The 18,574-nt window shown below is 36.8% G+C and overlaps 1 long non-coding RNA gene across 2 annotated transcripts in view; it reads right to left on the bottom strand.

Annotated features, from left to right (window-relative positions):
- The window catches only part of LOC109491996, a 181,800-nt gene extending 163,238 nt beyond the window's left edge, over nucleotides 1-18,562 (bottom strand). For both annotated transcript variants that reach the window (XR_006586364.1, XR_006586365.1), the window contains exons 1-2: nucleotides 18,428-18,562; nucleotides 2,328-2,531 (exon numbers count right to left, since the gene is read on the bottom strand). This is a non-coding gene — a long non-coding RNA (uncharacterized LOC109491996). The remainder of the gene's footprint in view (nucleotides 1-2,327; nucleotides 2,532-18,427) is intronic.
- Nucleotides 18,563-18,574: the final 12 nt, after the last annotated feature.

The raw sequence follows: 18,574 nt of genomic DNA, 5'->3' as shown, positions 1-18,574 counted from the left end.
GAAACAGCAAAAAAGAGCCTAAGTAATGGTCTTCCTTTTGTGTGTTAGCTGAAAAATAATCAGATCTTCCACACTAGATCTCTCATCTTGAAGGCATCTACTATATATTAAGACACTATCATCTATTAATTTAGACAGGTGTGTGTCCTCCTCAGGAGGAAGGGGGAAGGAGAAAAACCCCACCCATCCACATATGATCACTAGATAGCCCAGATGCCAACTGCAAACATATTGATGAAATAGGTAACGTTCATCGTTAAGGAAGAAAGGAAAGGAAGGAAGGGAGGGAGAGAGGAAAGGAGTAACACTGAGTACCTACTAAGTGGCAGTCATTTTCACATGTCCTATTTAATCACTATGTTTTCTCTGAGAAGAATTATTACTGTCATTTTTTATTAGAAAATTTGATTTTTAGAGGAGTTACATCACTTTTCTATGGTCACATGTCTACTTATGTGCTAAAGGTAGGATTCAATCCCATGTCAGAATGACTGCAGAGCCCATATTCTTTTCCCTACACCACCAGACTCCTTTTGCAAATGACAAGAGAGTGATATAAACTATTCCAGTATGTAAGCTTGAAATCAGGCACTTGCCAAAAAACAATAGTGGGGAGATAAGAAAAACAACTTAGGACTCCTGTCCCAACTTCAGGGAATTTTTCCTAAATCCACTTGCAATAACAAAGAAAAAAGAGAACCACTAAAAACCTTTGAGAACTGTTCCCTCATTGATTCAGACACCAACCTCAGCAAAGACTTACCTGGTCCAGCTCATATGGTCAGAAAATGCAAGGCTCACAAGGATCCAAGATAAGCTCCTCTAAATTCTTCCTTCACAAAGTTAAAAAAATGAAGCCAAATGTCGCTGATAGCTAGAAGTGAAGTAGAGCCAGGTCTACAAGTCTCCTTCTTCCTAGCCAAATTCTCTTTATTCTCCATTGAGCAAAGAGAAATTAGAAGAATGCAAGATATGACCCCAATTCACACCTACAATCTGGCCCTTGTGAAACTAACTGCTTTTTATAAAAACTAGGCCAACTATCAAGTATAAACATGCTAATGTGCGTCCAATAAAAACAAGCAGATTTCTAAGGGTGGAAAGCTGGAGTAAAGCAGAGGACTTGACGCCCAGCACATGTATGCACAAAGTGGGAATTCATAAATGCCCACTGGCTTGAACAAGATTGAATCATGTTGATTTCCAGAGCAAAGAATCCTGCATGTTACTGCCCTTCTGTAGACTTTTAGCTGGTTACCAAAGCAAAATCAAACTAGGGAAGAGCAGGTTTCTAAGGACAATAATAATAACACTCAAGTAAATAAATTCTTACCAAGGAATGAGAGAGTTACTCACACTCACACACACACACACACACACACACACACACACACACACACACACAGGTTTAAGTTTCCAAACAGGAAGAAAAGCAATTATTTGTCAATTCAATCTCCTAGTTAAATGTAAATAAGATTTAGTTGTTTATCATAATAGTCTATATGTAAGGTCAGGTTTGACCTAAGAGCATTTTTTAAAAAATTTTTTTTTCAATGTTTTTTATTTATTTTTGGGACAGAGAGAGACAGAGCATGAACGGGGGAGGGGCAGAGAGAGAGGGAGACACAGAATCAGAAACAGGCTCCAGGCTCCGAGCCATCAGCCCAGAGCCTGACGCGGGGCTCGAACTCACGGACTGTGAGATCGTGACCTGGCTGAAGTCGGACACTTAACCAACTGCGCCACCCAGGCGCCCCAGAGCATTTTTAATAATATTAAAACCAGCTCAGAGCATTCTCCTCTGTGTTTGTTCTCCAGGAAATGCCCAAATTTCCAGACAGTGCTGATGTGAGTTAGGATGTCCTCCTTTAGTATCTAGGCCATTTACTTTTTATTTAAAAAAATTTTTAATGTTTATTTATTTTTGAGAGAGAGAGAAAGAGAGAGTGTGAGCGGAGAGAGAAAGACACAGAACGTGAAGCAGGCTCCAGGTTCTGTGCTGGCAGCACAGAGTCCAATGTGGGGCTCAAACTCACGAACTGTGAGATTAAGACCTGAGCCAAAGCCGGATGCTTAACCGACTAAGCCACCCAGGCGCCCCAAGGCCATTTACTTTTTAAAAAATATATTTTTTTAGAATAGTTTTAAATTTACTTAGAAAAAAAAGTGGAGATAGTAACAAAGAGTTCTCATATACCCCACAGCCAGTTTCCCCTATTATTAACATCTTATATTAGTATGGTACATTTGCCAGGCTTAATGAACCAATATTGATACATTATTATCAACTAAAATGTATACTTTATTCTGACTTCCTTAGTTTTTACCTAATATCTTTTCTTCTTTTCCAGGATCCCATCCAAGGTATCATATTACAGTTAGTTGTAATGTCTCCATAGGCTTCTCTTGGCTTGACAGTTTCTCAGACTTTCCTTGTTCTTGATAACCACATCAATTTTGAGGAGTACTGGTCAGGTATTGTGCATAATATCCTTCAACTGGGGTTTCTCTGATGTTTTCTTATGATTACACTGGAGAAGGGGAGAAAGAACACAAAGAAGGTTAAAGTGCTATTTTCATCACAACATATCAAAGATACATACTATCAACATGACCTATCACTGTTGATATTAACCTTGGTGTCCATCAGTTTTCTCCAATGTAAAGTTACTCTTTTTCCCTCTTTCCATACTGTACTCTTTGGAAAGAAGTCACTATGCATAGCCCATACATAAATCGAGGGCAGTTATGCTCTGCCTCCTTGAAAGCAGAATATCTACATAAATTATTTGGAATTCTCCTGTGAGGAGATTCATCTATTTTCCCTCATTAATTTATTCAATCCTTTATTTACATCAGTGTGGATGAATATTTATTTTCTACTTTATGTTATAATCCAATGCTATTTAATTTATTTTTTGCTCAAATTGTTCCTGCTTTGATCATTGGGAATCTTTTCAGTTTGCTCTTGTGTCCCTTTGACCTAAGTTTGCTCCAGTGTCCCTTTGACCTACCCCCATCATGGTGTTTTTATTGTGTACTTCCTTACTTTCTGGCACTGTATGATAACCCAGGCTCATCTTATATATTTCCTGCCCCACTCCTAAAATCAGTCATTTCTCCAAGGATCCTTGGGGGTTTTTTGTTTGATTGGTTGGATGTTTTTGAGAATGGTCATGGAAATAAAGATCTAGGTGCACTCAGGGCACCTGGGTGGTTCAGTTGGTTAAGCATCCAACTCTTGGTTTCAGCTCAGGTCATGATCTCACACTTTTGTGGATTTGAGCCCTGCATCAAGCTCTGCACTAGCAGTGTGGAGCCTGCTTGGGATTATCTCTCTCTCCGTCTCTCTCTGACCCTCTCCAACCTGTGCTGTCCCTATCTCTCTCAAAATAAACTTAAAAAAAAAATCTAGATGTGCTCATTGCTGTTGGAATGTCATTTCTTCCAGGCCCTTTCCCAGATATCCAGGCAATAGGAGCCCCAGTAGTCCTAATTTCATAGACCAATGATTCTTTTTTAAATTGGGGGCTCAAAATAGGGTTTTTAACTTTTTCATATTTTCAGACAAAAACATCTAAAATTTATACTTCTAACACTGCTATCATTTTACAAAAGATAGCAAAGGAGAAAGTTATAAAAATCAGAATAAAGAAGAGTCACTAAATAAGTCTAGTTTTATGAAAAACTGACTACATGGACCTTATTTTCCTCATTTTACCAGTGACAACTAACTCACTGATAAGTACCAATCAAAGGATTGGCCTTTACCAATCAACTAGAAGAAATAATTTTCTGAACTGTACTTAAGATAACCCTTTAGGATAATGTGGACATGCTGAGAGCAAGTAAACAAGTCCTATGATTGGGATCTAACTCCTTCTACCTTCCCAGTGGTCTCTCCTTCCACATTCCTTCCCCTACCACAGCCTGGCCCGCTACATACACATACCATTACCATTAAGCAAAAAGAGAGCTCAGTATGTGGAAGGAGAGACAACTTACAATTCACAGTACTTTGAACCTAACTGTACTAAATGCTATAATTTCAGCACAGACTATGGGAACTCAGAGGAGAAACAACTTCTGATTTATCTGGAAAGGCTTCATGAAAGTTATGTTATTTAGGCTAGGCTCTTAAGGATCCATAAGATTTTTGACAAGAAATGATGGAAAAAAGTGACAATCTGAGCTTTACAGTCTTGCAAAGGCCCAGAGATATGAAAAAGGGAGCAACGTTCCCTAGGTAACCAGTTGTATATCGTGGCTACAGCCTATGGTATCATGACAATAGGGAAGAGATGGAAAAAAATGAAACTGGAGGGGGGTTATGCAAGGAGCCAATTCTGTGGTGTCTTAATTCCTAGGCTAAATACTCTCTGATTGGCACAGGAAAGCATCATTGGGTTATGATCATCACAGGGATATAATAAGATTTTGAGGACTCTAAAAAATGATTCTAGTGGTGGTGATGTAAAATATGGGCTTAAGAAATTGTTAAACCAAATCTAGCTGATCACTGGACCCATCGAAGGAGATTTATAAAAGCTCAAAATCATGGGCCCCTAACCCAGCCCAAAAGAATCAGAATGTTTTTTCATGTTTAGGACCTAGAGAGATGTACTGAAGCAAACACATAAACAAAAGCAAAATAAATCCCAGAGAATCTGATCCAACTGATCCCAGGATCAGTGAATGGGAATTGCTGAACTACAGAAAAGAGGGATTAGAGACAGTAAGACAAAGAGTGCCAGTACAAAATGATAAGGGCTTGGACTCTGGCAGTGCAGATAGGACAGAAAATGGATTCCAGAGAGATTTCTGAGACTAAAATCAGAAATAGTGGCTAACTGATGAGATATGAAAGTAACTCAACAAGGACAGTGAAATTTTCAACTTGGGCAACTACATGAATGGTTCTTTCACTAGCCAAGTTAGGGTACAAAGAAAAATTAAGCATATTTGAGATAGAGGATAATGAGTTTGGCTTGAGTAATGGTGTTTCTGGTATGGAAACAATATGTGAGTGGAAGTATCTATAAAGCAGGTAAATTTTTAGCTATGGGGGAAAGGTAGGACTAAAGATCAGGATTTTTAAGCCATTAACATGCAAGTGTCTTGGGAGGGAATAAGGAGAAATTAGTTTGGAAATAAAATCAAAGAAATATACCTAATAGTTGACAGTGAAAACTGTGGCAGGACAAACATTACTATGCAAACTTTACTTCTCTAATTGCCAGTCTAATTTTCTCAAAATAAACCCCAAACCAGAAGGGTTTACTTTGCTGCAGAGAGTCTACGTCAACCTATACAATCAAGGAATGAGAAGGAGGCAGTGATGGAAGGGGAATGAGGAAAAGAAAAAAATTGCAGGGGGTTAGGTGTCAAGAGAGAGTTAGGGGATTTATGGGAGGAGATGTCCCAGAGTACTTGGAGGCTGTGATGGAAGTCAATAGGATTGGAAGGAAATGTTTTACCAAGTTTGCTGTGGCATATGTATGGTCACAGTTTTTGAGAAATGTAAAAATAAATAAAACAGTATTATTTTGAAGTGAATTTTGGTTGTTGTGCTGTGTTTCTTTCACTTCAGCACCACTCTAAGCCTGAATCATACAGACCTAAGCTTAATAAAGAATAAAGAATTATTAGATTTGATAATACAGTAAGAAAGTACAGTACCTGGAGTACTATTGTTACATTCAGAAAATACAGCCCCCAGAGAAGTGTCATTCAGGGTACATGAATTAAGGGACATAGAGTTTGAATGGTGGCATTAAATATTAACTGAATTGGAATGAACTCAATTTACTTTGTCTTACACATCCTCTGACCTCTCCTTGGTATTTCCTAGACCCGAGTTCAAGCTCTTTATCATTTTTCTTCTATACCACTGCACTGTTTCCAATCTCAGCAAACTCTCTGTCACACCTACAGTCCATCCTTTTCTCCTACATAAATGTATTTTCTCTGATACAGAGCTTATTATGTCATTCCTCACACTTTGAGGACTCACCATTTTTTTCCAGAAGGAAGTCCAAACACGTTACTATACTAAGTGGATATGGTGAGTTGGCATTCAGCATCCATTTTGAGTGTGTGCTTTCTTAAACTGTAGAGGATGAAAAATGAAAACTACTTTTCCCAGACTGTCTACAGCTGGACTTCTCGAATCCAATAAGTTCTACCAATTAATGCATATCCACATGAGTTAGAAGGCAGTAAGGAGAGACGAACTTTATGCTACTTCAGCTACTGCTACAGGCAAGCATGATCATGGAAATACTGGTTTTTTCTGCAGCAAAGTTCCAGAATCTAGCCTAGCTTCTTGGGTGTTGAGAGGCAATTATAGTCATAGCAATGATCAGACTTAGTTTTAAGCACTTCTAATGGTTTCATAAGCATCTAATTCCCCATATTAAACTTTTTCTGTTTAAAATATTTGGAGAGGTTTCTGCTTCTCTTGAGGGAGCCCTGATTGATACAAATGCCATTAAACACATTTTACTATTTGGCCTCCAATCCTCATCTCAAATCTTATCTTAAGTCATTCTTAAAGGATATTTCACACTATAACCACACAAGATCATTTGCCATTCCAGAATTTAATCTATCCTATACACTCTCATCTCTACAAATGCTATTCCTTCTATTCTCATTACCCTTGATTTTCTTCCTAATTGTATTAGTTATTTGTTGCTGTATAACAAATTACCCCAAAACTTACTAGGTTGTAACAATATTTATTATCTTGTGTTGCTGTGGGTCAGGAATGGGGTCCTCTGCTTCAGGGCTTTCACATAGTTGCAATCAAAGTGTTGGCCAGGGCTGTATTCATCTCAAGGCTCTATTAGAAAGGTATCATTTCCAGGTTCATTCATACTGTTGTTGGCAAGATTTAGTTCCTTGTTTGCTATTGGCCAAAGTTTGCCCTCAGTACCTTCCCATGTGAAACTATCCATTGGGGCAGCTCATAAAATGGCAATTTACTTCATTAGAGCAAGCAAGAGAAAAAGCCAAAGACAGAGGGTAATAGCAAGATGGAAATAATAATCTTTTAGACCAAATCTTGGATGTGACATCCCATTACTTTTGCTATAATTCTATTCATTATAAGCATCACTATGTCCAGACCACACTTAAGAGGAGGGAATTATGCAAGAGCATAAGTACCAAAAGGCAGGGAGCCATTTAGAAGGCTACCTCCCTTATTAATGAATCCTTCTCGGGGCGCCTGGGTGGCGCAGTCGGTTAAGCCTCCGACTTCAGCCAGGTCACAATCTCGCGGTTTTTGAGTTCGAGCCCCGCGTCGGGCTCTGGGCTGATGGCTCAGAGCCTGGAGCCTGTTTCCGATTCTGTGTCTCCTTCTCTCTCTGCCCCTCCCCCGTTCATGCTCTCTCTCTCTCTGTCCTAAAAATAAATAAAAAACGTTGAAAAAAAATTAAAAAAAAAATGAATCCTTCTCATTCCTTCTCTTTGCAATTTGTTTATATATCACTACCTTGTACTATTGTTAGTTGTATACGATATTTTATTTTTCCTTTTATCTTTAGCACTTGTGTAGTACATGCTAACCTAGCACATACTTAGTTGGCTTTCAGTAAATGTTATTGAATGAATGAATGCATATATTCTTTGGGATTTCACAAGTTCCAAGTCTTACCTTTATCCAGCTGTCTATACTAAGTGTTAAGATCATTCACTATAGGACCAAGTGTTCCTGTCCACCTAAATATTGTTCATTTTGATGTCCTACTTTTAGTATAGAATGCAGTTGTTAACAAACCAGAAGAATGAATAAAGGCTATTGTGTTTGAACTTTACTCTCTGAGTTGGCTATTGACTCACCGCTATTGTGAGCAATCTCACATTAATATTTATTTTAACAAGGAAACTGCAGTGTGTTTTGAACTGTGGTCAAGTCAAAGAAAGTTGAGGGCCCCTAGGAAACCACATAGCCAATAAATATTGACAAAAATTTGGTTCCTTGGTCTCTAGATTTTTACTTTAGTCTTTGAAGTCTAAGATGCTTTCTTGGCAATCTGGAATTCTGCCTAACAAATACTATCATTTTCTAGAAATTAGATTCCTTTTGAAACATTTCCAGAGTTTTAATTTTACTACTCCAACTGTGTTGTTGTTATTTTCTTTGGGTTTAGTCTTCAGCTAAGTTGAAGACATTCTTTGTGATCAAAAAAAAATAAAAATCAATTAAAAGTAAAATATCTATGAATAAAAAAAAGATCTGATAGAATACTCCATGTACAGATTCTTTTATCTATGAAGATAATAATTTCAGCAAAAGTCAATATTGTAAATAATAATTGTAATAGCAAAGACTTAGATGTTACAAAACTGCATAAACTGCCGTATCATAGAGGTGCCTGGGTGGCTCAGTTGGTTAAGCATCCAAGTTCAGCTCAGGTCATGATCTCACAGTTCACGGGTTTGAGCTCCACATTGGGCTCCCTGCTGTCAGTGTGGAGCCCACTTTAGATCCTCTGTCTCCCTCTCTCTCTACCCCTCCTGCACACATGTGGTCTCTCTTTCTCTCTCAAAAGTAAATAAACATGAAAAAAAGTGCTGTATCATAGCAAAATATCTTAAAATCATATTATGTTTTCTCCATTAGTAGGTTTTTGAAAATAATCTATTAAAAAGCAGCAAGAGAAAAGAAGACAGTTACGTGCAAGGGGAAACCCCTATAAGGCTATCAGCAGATTTTTCAGCAGAAACTTTGAAGGTCAGAAGGGAGTGGCATGATATATTCCAAGTGCTGAAAGGGGGAAAAGTGCAGCCAAGAATACTCTATCCAGCAAAGCTATCATTCAAAATAGAAGGAGAAATACAGTTTCCTAGATAAACAAAAGCTAAAGGAGTTCATGACCACTAAGCCAGCCCTATAAGAAATTAATTAAAGAGGACTCTGAGTGCAAAGGAAAGACCATAAGTGAGAGTATGAAAAGTAAAAAACACAAAAGCAGTAAAAATAAATATTTCTGTAAAAATCAGTCAAGGGATTTGTAAAATAAAAAGATGTAAAATATGACACCATATACCTAAAATGTGGGAAAAATGGACAAAAGATAAGAATGGACCATTCACAACAAAATTGAAAATGGCTCTTAAATATAAGAAATAAGCTGACTACTACTCATAATAAGAAACAATGAAAATTATCCTTGCTACACCACTTCTATCAGGTTGGCACAAATTCAAACATGTGACAGAATATTCTTCTGATCCAGGTGCAGAGTAATGAGCACCCTCATATATTCCTGCTGAGAATTCTTCCCATAGAGAGAACTTAGGTAATACCTGGTTAAAACAAAAAAAAAAAAAAAGTGAAATTACTTACATAAAAGATCATTGACTGTTGAATTCTGTGGATAACAACAACCCAAATGTCCATCAAAAAGGGTCTGGTTAAAGAAATTATGATAAATCCATGTTTGAATTCTATGTAGTTATCCAAAAATGAAGTAAATCTCTATTTTTTAATTACTCTAATATGAAATGATCTTCAGGATATATTATTAAGTGAAAAAAAAAGGAGTTACAGAACACTATACATTGTGTAATAATGGGGTGGAAAACACAAACACGTATCTACTTTTATTTATGTTTGTGTATGTATTTGCTTATATTTGCAAAAGTCCTGGAAAAAACACAAAAATGTTTAAAAGTAGGAGTAAAGAGGTAACAGGGTAGAGGACTGGGAATGGGCATGACACTTCTCCAAATATGCCTTATTATATAGTTCCAACTTGGGAAACGTAGAAAAATTTTACATTTCAAAAGTAAAATTAAAAAGAAATTTCTAAAAGTAATAAAACAAACTGAGGAACTACTAGAAAAAGGAGAATTAAGGGCGCCTGGGTGGCTCAGTCGGTTAAGCGTCCGACTTCAGCTCAGGTCACCATCTCATGGTCCGTGAGTTCGAGCCCCGCGTCAGGCTCTGGGCTGATGGCTCAGAGCCTGGAGCCTGCTTCCGATTCTGTGTCTCCCTCTCTCTCTGACCCTCCCCCGTTCATGCTCTGTCTCTCTGTGTCTCAAAAATAAATAAACTTAAAAAAAAATTTTTTTTTAAAAAAAAAGGAGAATTATTTCAAGGGACTAGAACACAGCTATTTTGACTCTGCATCACTAGTGATACATAGTCTAAGGACAAATAGAACAGTAAGAACATGTAAAGTCATTCAGTAACCAGTCAGTATATTGGGATTTTTATTTTGTATCTATTTTCTATATTTTATAATATAAATAATTACTTAATTAGGTAATATGATTTTCAATGTAAGATTAAAGAAAGACAACTATTAAAATAGTGTTATATTTAAAGTCTTGTAATATTAAATTTAAATTAGGGATATCAGTACAAACTCTAAATTGTTATTTTCTTTTCAAACATATATATTCCCTAGCTCTGTCCTCCAAAAAGGACTAGAAATAATCATAATCCAACAGCTATGAATACATCTAGCAACCAGATTGTCGTCTCTAAAATACCATTCCCCGTTGAAAGGATCCAGAACTCCTTGGAGGGATAGCTGGTTCCAGATCTGAAGCTGGAATTAAAGAAGATAAGCCAGGGAGAGACCAGGATGCAAGAAAGTTGTCTTGTCAAAAAGACAATATGAGGTGCTTACCATTGGCCAAAGATGGGACTAAACAACAAAAGAAATACTAACTGCAACTGATCAAGTATATAAAACCCATAAATTTGTAGTTATACTAAAAATTTTATATTCTACACGTTGGACATGATTGCAAGTAACTAGGGACCAACTCCTTAAAAGGAAAGAATTTGACATTTTTCTTGCCTTTCCTATATGAACAGTATTTCAAGGTAGCCCCAGTTCATAAGAAAAAGGTTTTTTTTACAGAAACATACTAATAAATAATCATCATTTTTTAATCTGCAATAAAATGGATTCAGACTACCATCCTAACAGATAAAATCATTAGATAAACTATTGATGAAAACCCCAATGGTCAGTCTAAAAGTTGACAAGCAGATATTGTGGACTTCCTGATGTAACATGAAGCACACAGCACCAACTATTTTCTTGCCAGAACAGTCTGATGGAGCCTGAATCTCTCTAAAGCCAAACTGTATTTATAGGAAATATGGAAAGAAAACAAAATAAATGACACTACAAGGAAGAAAACAGATAAATCCAGAATGTAGGAATAATCTACACAATTGACCCAACGTGATAGTCTTTGTATGTCAATATAGCTAGACTTTTAGTCCCTAATTATTCAATCAAACACTAAACTAAGTGTTGCTGTGAAGGTATTTTGTATAGTAATTAAGTCCATAATCAACTGACTTTAAGTAAAAGAGATTATCCTAGATAATCTTGAAGAGTCTGATTCAATCAGTTGAAACAATTTAAGAGCAAGAACTGAGGCTGCCCAGAAGAAATTCTACCTGGGCATAGTAGTTTCAGCTCATGCCCATAAGTTCCACTCTGCCCATCCTGACAGTTTACCTTATGCATTTCTAACTTGTCTTACCAGCTCTCCCAACTGAGTAAGACAATTCTTTGCAATAAATCTCTTAGTATATATCTCCTACTTGTTCTGTTTCTCTGGTTGAATCCCAATACACCCAGTTTCTGATATAATTTAATAGTACGAAGAAAGGAGGGGAGGAGTACTGCTCTCAATTAAAAGAAATTTCAAATATAACAATCAAAATGTAATGAGATGATCTTGTTTGGATCCCAATTCAAAACAAATTAGTACAAATTTACTATCTGTAAAGGACATATTTTAGGTAATCTGGGAAATATAATTATGAACTGGCTGTTTCTAGTGCTTGTTTTCCATGTAGCAGAGTGATAAACTGACCTGGGATTGCTCTCTGGGAGTAAACTGTGTCATCTCACATTGGTCTGTCTGTGGTAACAAGGACCCAAAGGACCAAGTTGGATAGCTCCCAGGACTGGAGCAAGTATTCTCTATATTGTTCTTGAACTTTCTGACTTCATTTCCCCTGGCTTGATCATTCCTTGCATTGTACATGATAATGGGAAGATTTTAGTTTTGCATTTGCATAAGAAGAAACATGATTTCTTTGATCTGCAGTTATTAGGCCTAGTTAGCTTAGAAAACAACAACAACAACAACAACAACAACAAACAGACTTCCAGATGGAAAAGTTTAAAGAAGAGAGATGGCTGGTTGATAGTATTAAAACACTGATGTGAGGGGCGCCTGGGTGGCACAGTCGGTTAAGCGTCCGACTTCAGCCAGGTCACGATCTCGCGGTCTGTGAGTTCGAGCCCCGCGTCAGGCTCTGGGCTGATGGCTCAGAGCCTGGAGCCTGTTTCCGATTCTGTGTCTCCCTCTCTCTCTGCCCCTCCCCCGTTCATGCTCTGTCTCTCTCTGTCCCAAAAATAAATAAACGTTGAAAAAAAAAAAACACTGATGTGAAAGGATGTGACAGCTAGGGAAGAGAATGTTAACTGTCTCCTAGCCAAAAAGGTTGTCATGGAAGCAGATTCCTTCGATTTCAGTAAGGTAGAAATTGTTTGAAGGAAAGGCAGATAATGGCAGAGGAGTTGTTGGCAGGAGAATGGAAATTCCTGAGGTCAAACTGACATAGCTAAGGCAGAGAGGAAGCTAGCATGAGGTGAGTGAAGAGGTATAAAGGAAAGTGGGTCGTAAAGAACTGCAAAGACAAGTGATCATAGAACATAGCAATGAAGGATTGTGGGGAGAGTGTTGGGAGGTGGTTTGGAATGACATAACAATGGGGGTAGGTAGTATATTAAATGACTTTTCCCAAGATCCAGGTAGATCTCTGGGGCAATGGGATTGTAAAATCATCCATTTAAAATGAGTTCTCAAACACTGGGGTCCATTTTGTTGATACGTTCTGGCCTAATACTGAGCACCAGCACCTTTATGGCATAGACTTAATAATGTTTTAAGTTGGTTGGTCTGGCAGCAAGATACAAGATGGATTGAATAAATATGTTTCAAGATAAGTTGATTGGCTAGGATGTTGTTATACAAATTCATCTGTGAGACAAGGGATTTGTATTGAGATGATAGTATGGAATGGACAAGAATGGGTTAAGCCCAATAGTAGAAATATAACTCAGTAGCTAAAACTTGAGGTTCTAAAATCAGACAGTGGATTTGAATCCCTGCTCTACCATTTATGAATTATGTAACCTTGGGCAATTTATTTAACCTCTCCAGGACTGTTTACCCTTCTGTAAAATTGAGATGATATTGATATCTATCTTTAGGACTGTTGTGAGGCTTACATGAGATAATACATATAGAACACTTTTGGTACTTGGCAAACACTAAGAACTCAAAAAAAAAAAAGAATAAAAAAATAGAGCAAAGAGAAATTTTAAAGAAAATATAGGATACCATGACAGAATGCTTTAGGAGACAGAAAGAAATCTCTTCATATGATTTAACCTGGGAGACCAGAAGGAATACTGAAGCTACTTTGATAAGGAAATTGTTGAATTCAGGAGCCCATCACTGTAGTACATTCATCCCTCTGGAAGATATTCTATGTAAATATGGAAATACAGGATTGGAACACTAATGAAAGATAACAATTGGCAATGTTGATTTGGAAATCATCTGAATATGGGTGATAATTGAAGCTACAAGTGCCTGAGCTCCCCAAATGTTCAAAAATAAAAGCAGAAAACTGAGGACAGAGCTTGAGAAGAAAAAGCCAGAAAGGAGGGATCAATAAGACATAAAAACTTCAAAATGCATCATTCTAGAAGATGATGAAGCTTTAATCTTAATTATAGGTGGCCAGTTGTTCCTCTGTATTCTACACTAATATAATTAAAAGCAGTAATGTACTGTGAGGAAAAGCACTAGACTGGTGGTCAGCATATCTGGATTCTAACACAGTTCATTTAACTTGCTCTGTGGTCCTTAGGTGAAGGACCTTGTCATCTTTGGATCTCAGTTTCCTCATCTATAAATGAAGAATGTTGGACCAAATGATTTATTAGTTCTTTTAACTTCATAATTTTATGGATTAATATAGGAAGTTAAAAGTTTTTACAATCCAAAACCACTCAGAGCCTTCCTCATATATTCCCACAGTCCTATCACATGTTTAGTGACCTAACAAAAAGCAGGAGGCATTGGACATATTTTCTTAGAAAAAAGTTTTAAAAGTCTCTCAAATTTTCCTGGTCTTCACTACAGGACTGTGTTTACTACAATTTCATTGAAGCCTCTGTATTTGGATGGGCAAATACCTACCTAAACTATGAAAATCTGAATACACATTACAAATTATAAGATTCATTACAAAAGGATCAATTCTTCTCCTCCTCCTCCTTTCCCTCCTCCTCCCCCTCCCCCTTTAGAGAGAGAGAGAGCATGAGAGCTGGAAGAGGGGCAGAAGGAGAGACAGAATCCTAAACTGAGCGCAGCTTAGGTCCATGCTGAGCGCAGAGCCTCACACAGGATTTGATCACCATGACCCTGGGATCATGACCTGAGCGGAGATTAAGAGTTGGTTGCTCAACTGACTGAGCCACCCAGGCACACCCCACTCTTCTTCTTATAAAAGGGTTAACTTAGTAGTTTCTCTTTCCTTAACTCTTGCTATTTATACTTGTGGTTTCCTACAAACATTTTCCTGCACCTTTTTTTATATAAGAAAAATAAAGGTTTCCTTTGCCTGCTACAAAATAACTTCATAACTCCTATTTCAGAATTTCTAATCTCTTCTATTACAGCTTTTAAGATAATCTTTATTAATGTCTATGGTTTTATATTTTAATCATTACACTTGTGGAAAGTTAAGAAAAAAGCTGTAGTGCTTAAAAGAAATTATCTAGAGATGTCAATAATATTAATTTTAAAATATTTTAATCTTGTAGTCTCTCCTATAGTTGCAATCTTCACTACACTCTCTATGAAGTATAAAAAAGGACTGCTTCAATTTTATAAATTGAAAGCAATTTGCACTGATTTTCTGACTCCCAGGCTCAGATTAGGCTGTAATATAAAGCCTTCTAAAATTTAAATAGATATGTTTTCCATCCCAACTTTATTGAGGCAAAATTTGCATATAGTAAACTGCACATGATAAAAGTAGACAATTTGAGAACTTCTGACCAAGTATACGTCTGTGAAACCATCACTACAATCAAGAAAAATAACATGTCTATCACTACAAAAAGTTTTCTCCTTTGTGATACCACCTTCCCACCAATCTCCAGTCCCTATTTTTCATCTTCTTCATCCCACTGATCGCAACCACTGATCTTTTTATCACTATAGTTTGGATTTTCTAGAATTCTATTTCAAAGGAATCATACAGTATGTGTTCCTTTTTTGGTCTGGCTTCTTTCACTCAGAATAATTATTCTGAGATTCATTCATGTTGTTGAGTCTATCAATTGTCCATTCCTTCTCATTGTCAAGCAGTATTCCATTGTGTGAATATACCACAATTTGTTTTCCTTTCACCTGCTGATGGTCATTTGGGTTGTTTCTAGTTTGGGCCTATCACAAATAATGCTGCAATGAATATTCATAGTCTTAGTGGGTAAATACCTAGGAATGCAATGGGAATCATATGGTAGGTATATGTTTAGCTTTTTACAAAATGGCCAAATTGTTTTCCAAATTAGTTATATCATTTTATATTCCCAAAATGCACTATATGAAAATTCCAATTGTTCCATATCCTTGCCAATAATTTGTATGATCAGTCTTTTTAATTTTAGCCATTCTGTGACTAGGGTGTGCAGTGATACCTCATTGTACTTCTAATTTGCATTTCCCTAATGTCTAATGATGTTAAGCATCTTCTCATATATTTATTTTGTCATCAATATAACTTCTTTGGTGAAGTGTCTGTCTAAATTTGTTGCCCAGGGGCGCCTGGGTGGCTCAGTTAGTTAAGCATCCGACTTTGGCTCAGGTCATGGTCTTGCAGTTTGTGGGTTCAGGCCCCACGTGAGGCTCTGTGCTGACAGCTCAGGGCATGGAGCCTACTTCAGATTCTGTCTCCCTCTCTCTCTGCTCCTCCCATGCTCATGCTCTATCTCTCACTGTCTCTCAATAAAAAATAAACATTTAAAAAAATTTAAAAAAAATTTGTTGCCCAGTTTTAAAAATTAGGTTTTGTCTTCTGAGTTGTAAGAGTTCTTTATATATTGTAGTTAGAAGTCCTTTATTAAATATATGCTTTCCAAACAGTTTCTCCCAGTCTATGGCTTACCTTTTTACTTTCTTAAGTATGTTTTGAAAAAATGTTTTAATTTTGAGAAGGTAAAATTTATCAATTCTTTTCCCTTTTAAGATGCTTTTTGTGCCATGTTTAAAAAATTTTTGCCAAATCCAAGGTAACGTATTTTTTTCCTTGTATTCTCATCTATGAGTTTTATACTTTTAGCTCTTACATTTAGATTTATGATCCATTTTTTAATTTTTTATATGGTATGAGGAAAGGATTGAGATTCTTTTCATTTTTTTTTTTGGCATAACTATTCAATTGTTCTAGCACCATTTCTTGAAAAGATTATCCTTTCCCCCATTGAATTGCCTTGGCATATTTGTTGAAAATCAATTGACTCTGTATGTGTAGGTCTCTCCCTGGGCTCTCAATTCTGTTACATTGCTCTATTTATATCTATCTTCACATCAATACCACACTGTGTTGATTACTGTAACTCTTATAATGTCTTTTTTTTTTTTTGAGAGAGAGAGAGAGAGAGAGAGAGAGAGAGAGAGAGAGAGGATCTTAAGGATGTGGGGCTCAATCTCACGACCCTAGGATCAAGACCTGAGCTGAATCAAGAGTCAGAGGCTCAATGAACTCGGACATCCAGGCGCCCTTCTTATAATGTCTTGAAATCAAGTATTGTAAGTCCCTCAACTTTGTTTTTCTTGGTCAAAGTTTTGGCTACTCTAGTTCCTTTGCATTTCCATATAAAATTTAGAATCAGGTTGATAATTTCTATAAAAAGAATCTGCTACGATTTTTATTGGGCTTGCCTTAAATCTGTAGATCCATTCAGACAGAAATGACATGTTAAAAATATTGAATCTTCTGATCCATGAACATGAAATATCTCTGTATTTAGATCATTAATTTCTCCTGCAATGTTTTACAGTTTTCATTTTATGTCTTTCACATCTTTGGTCACATTTATCTCTAGGTTTTTGTGTTTTTGTTTTTGCTGCTAAATGATATTTTAAAAATTTCAACATCCAATTGTTAATTGCTAGTATACAGAAATACAGCTGATTTTTTGTATATTAACTTTGTATCCTGCATCTTTGCTAAACTAATTAGTTCCAGTAGCTTTTTTTGGTACTATTCCATGGTATTTTTATCTGCAAATACAGTGTTATTCTTCCTTTCCAATCTCTATGCCTTTTATTTCTTTGCCTGGTTTTATTGCACTAAGTAGAACCTCCAATACTATTTTAATTGAAGGAAAATTTTACAGAGAAATATCCCAGACTCCCAGGCCCAGATAAGGCTAAACTACAGAATCTTGCTGAATTTAATTAGATTTTTTTTTTTTTAATTTACTAAATCATTACTTATAGGCTTAGTTTAGGCTTATCATTATTAGGCTTAGTTTTCCCAAGGTTCATATATTCATCACATGTTCAAATACTGAACAACTATTGCAGGCCAGGTTGTGTGCTAGTTGTCAGGCAGAGAATCCTTGGCACATTCTCCGTAATGTATAAAAGGGGAGTACACGGACAACATGAACCTGGCCCTGATGAAGTCTTACTGAGGCAGTTTGCAAGAGTTAAAAGCACAAGCTCATGGTTCAGTCAGTTAGGGTTTGAATACAGCTCTGTTCCTTACTGGTTGGTTGACCCTTGTAAAATTTAACATACTTTCCTGTTTCTTCAACTGTAAAATGAAGGTATTAATAATACCTACTTAACAGGATTGCTGTGAAGATTAAATTAATACCTTTAAAGTACTTGGAATAGGGCTTCTTCTATGGTCAATAGCTATTATTAGAGGGCAGGATTAATTCTTCACAGTTTAAATCTACAAATAACTGATACACAAGTGTCCAAACATTAAGAATCGTAAGTAGTTTAATTTACCTGCTAAGTAGTTTAATTTAGTTTAATCTATCGTAAGTAATTTAAACCTGGGTTTAAGTCCTTGCTCTGCTGTTCACTGGCTGTGTGACTTTGAACAAACCACTTAAACAAGAGCAATGCCTGTAAGGTGACTTGTATAGTATTTTGCACACAACAGATGCTTAATGGGCAGCAATAATATCACAGCATGTGTTCATAAGAATTGCTGCCATTTATTAGGGCTTACCATGTGGGACCCAGTGCTAATTACTTTCCATATAGTTTTTTTTGCTTCTCAACCTAGCTAGGTGAGTATAATTGGCCCCATCGCATGGTAAAGTAACAAGATTACCTTTGTGTAGCTATGACCAGTGGGAGGCCTAACAAGTGGTGGCTTGGAATCCAACCCTTCACCAAACCCCCGGGTTCTACAGTGCGGCCTTTGTCAACAGCTGGGCGGGCCCCCGACAGCCGCTCGGGAGGTGGCGTCAGGAGGCGG

The sequence above is a fragment of the Felis catus genome, chromosome D1 (genome assembly GCF_018350175.1).
Source record: "Felis catus isolate Fca126 chromosome D1, F.catus_Fca126_mat1.0, whole genome shotgun sequence".
Classification (NCBI taxonomy): Eukaryota; Metazoa; Chordata; class Mammalia; order Carnivora; family Felidae; genus Felis; species Felis catus.
This window is presented reverse-complemented; position numbering and strand designations above follow the sequence as displayed.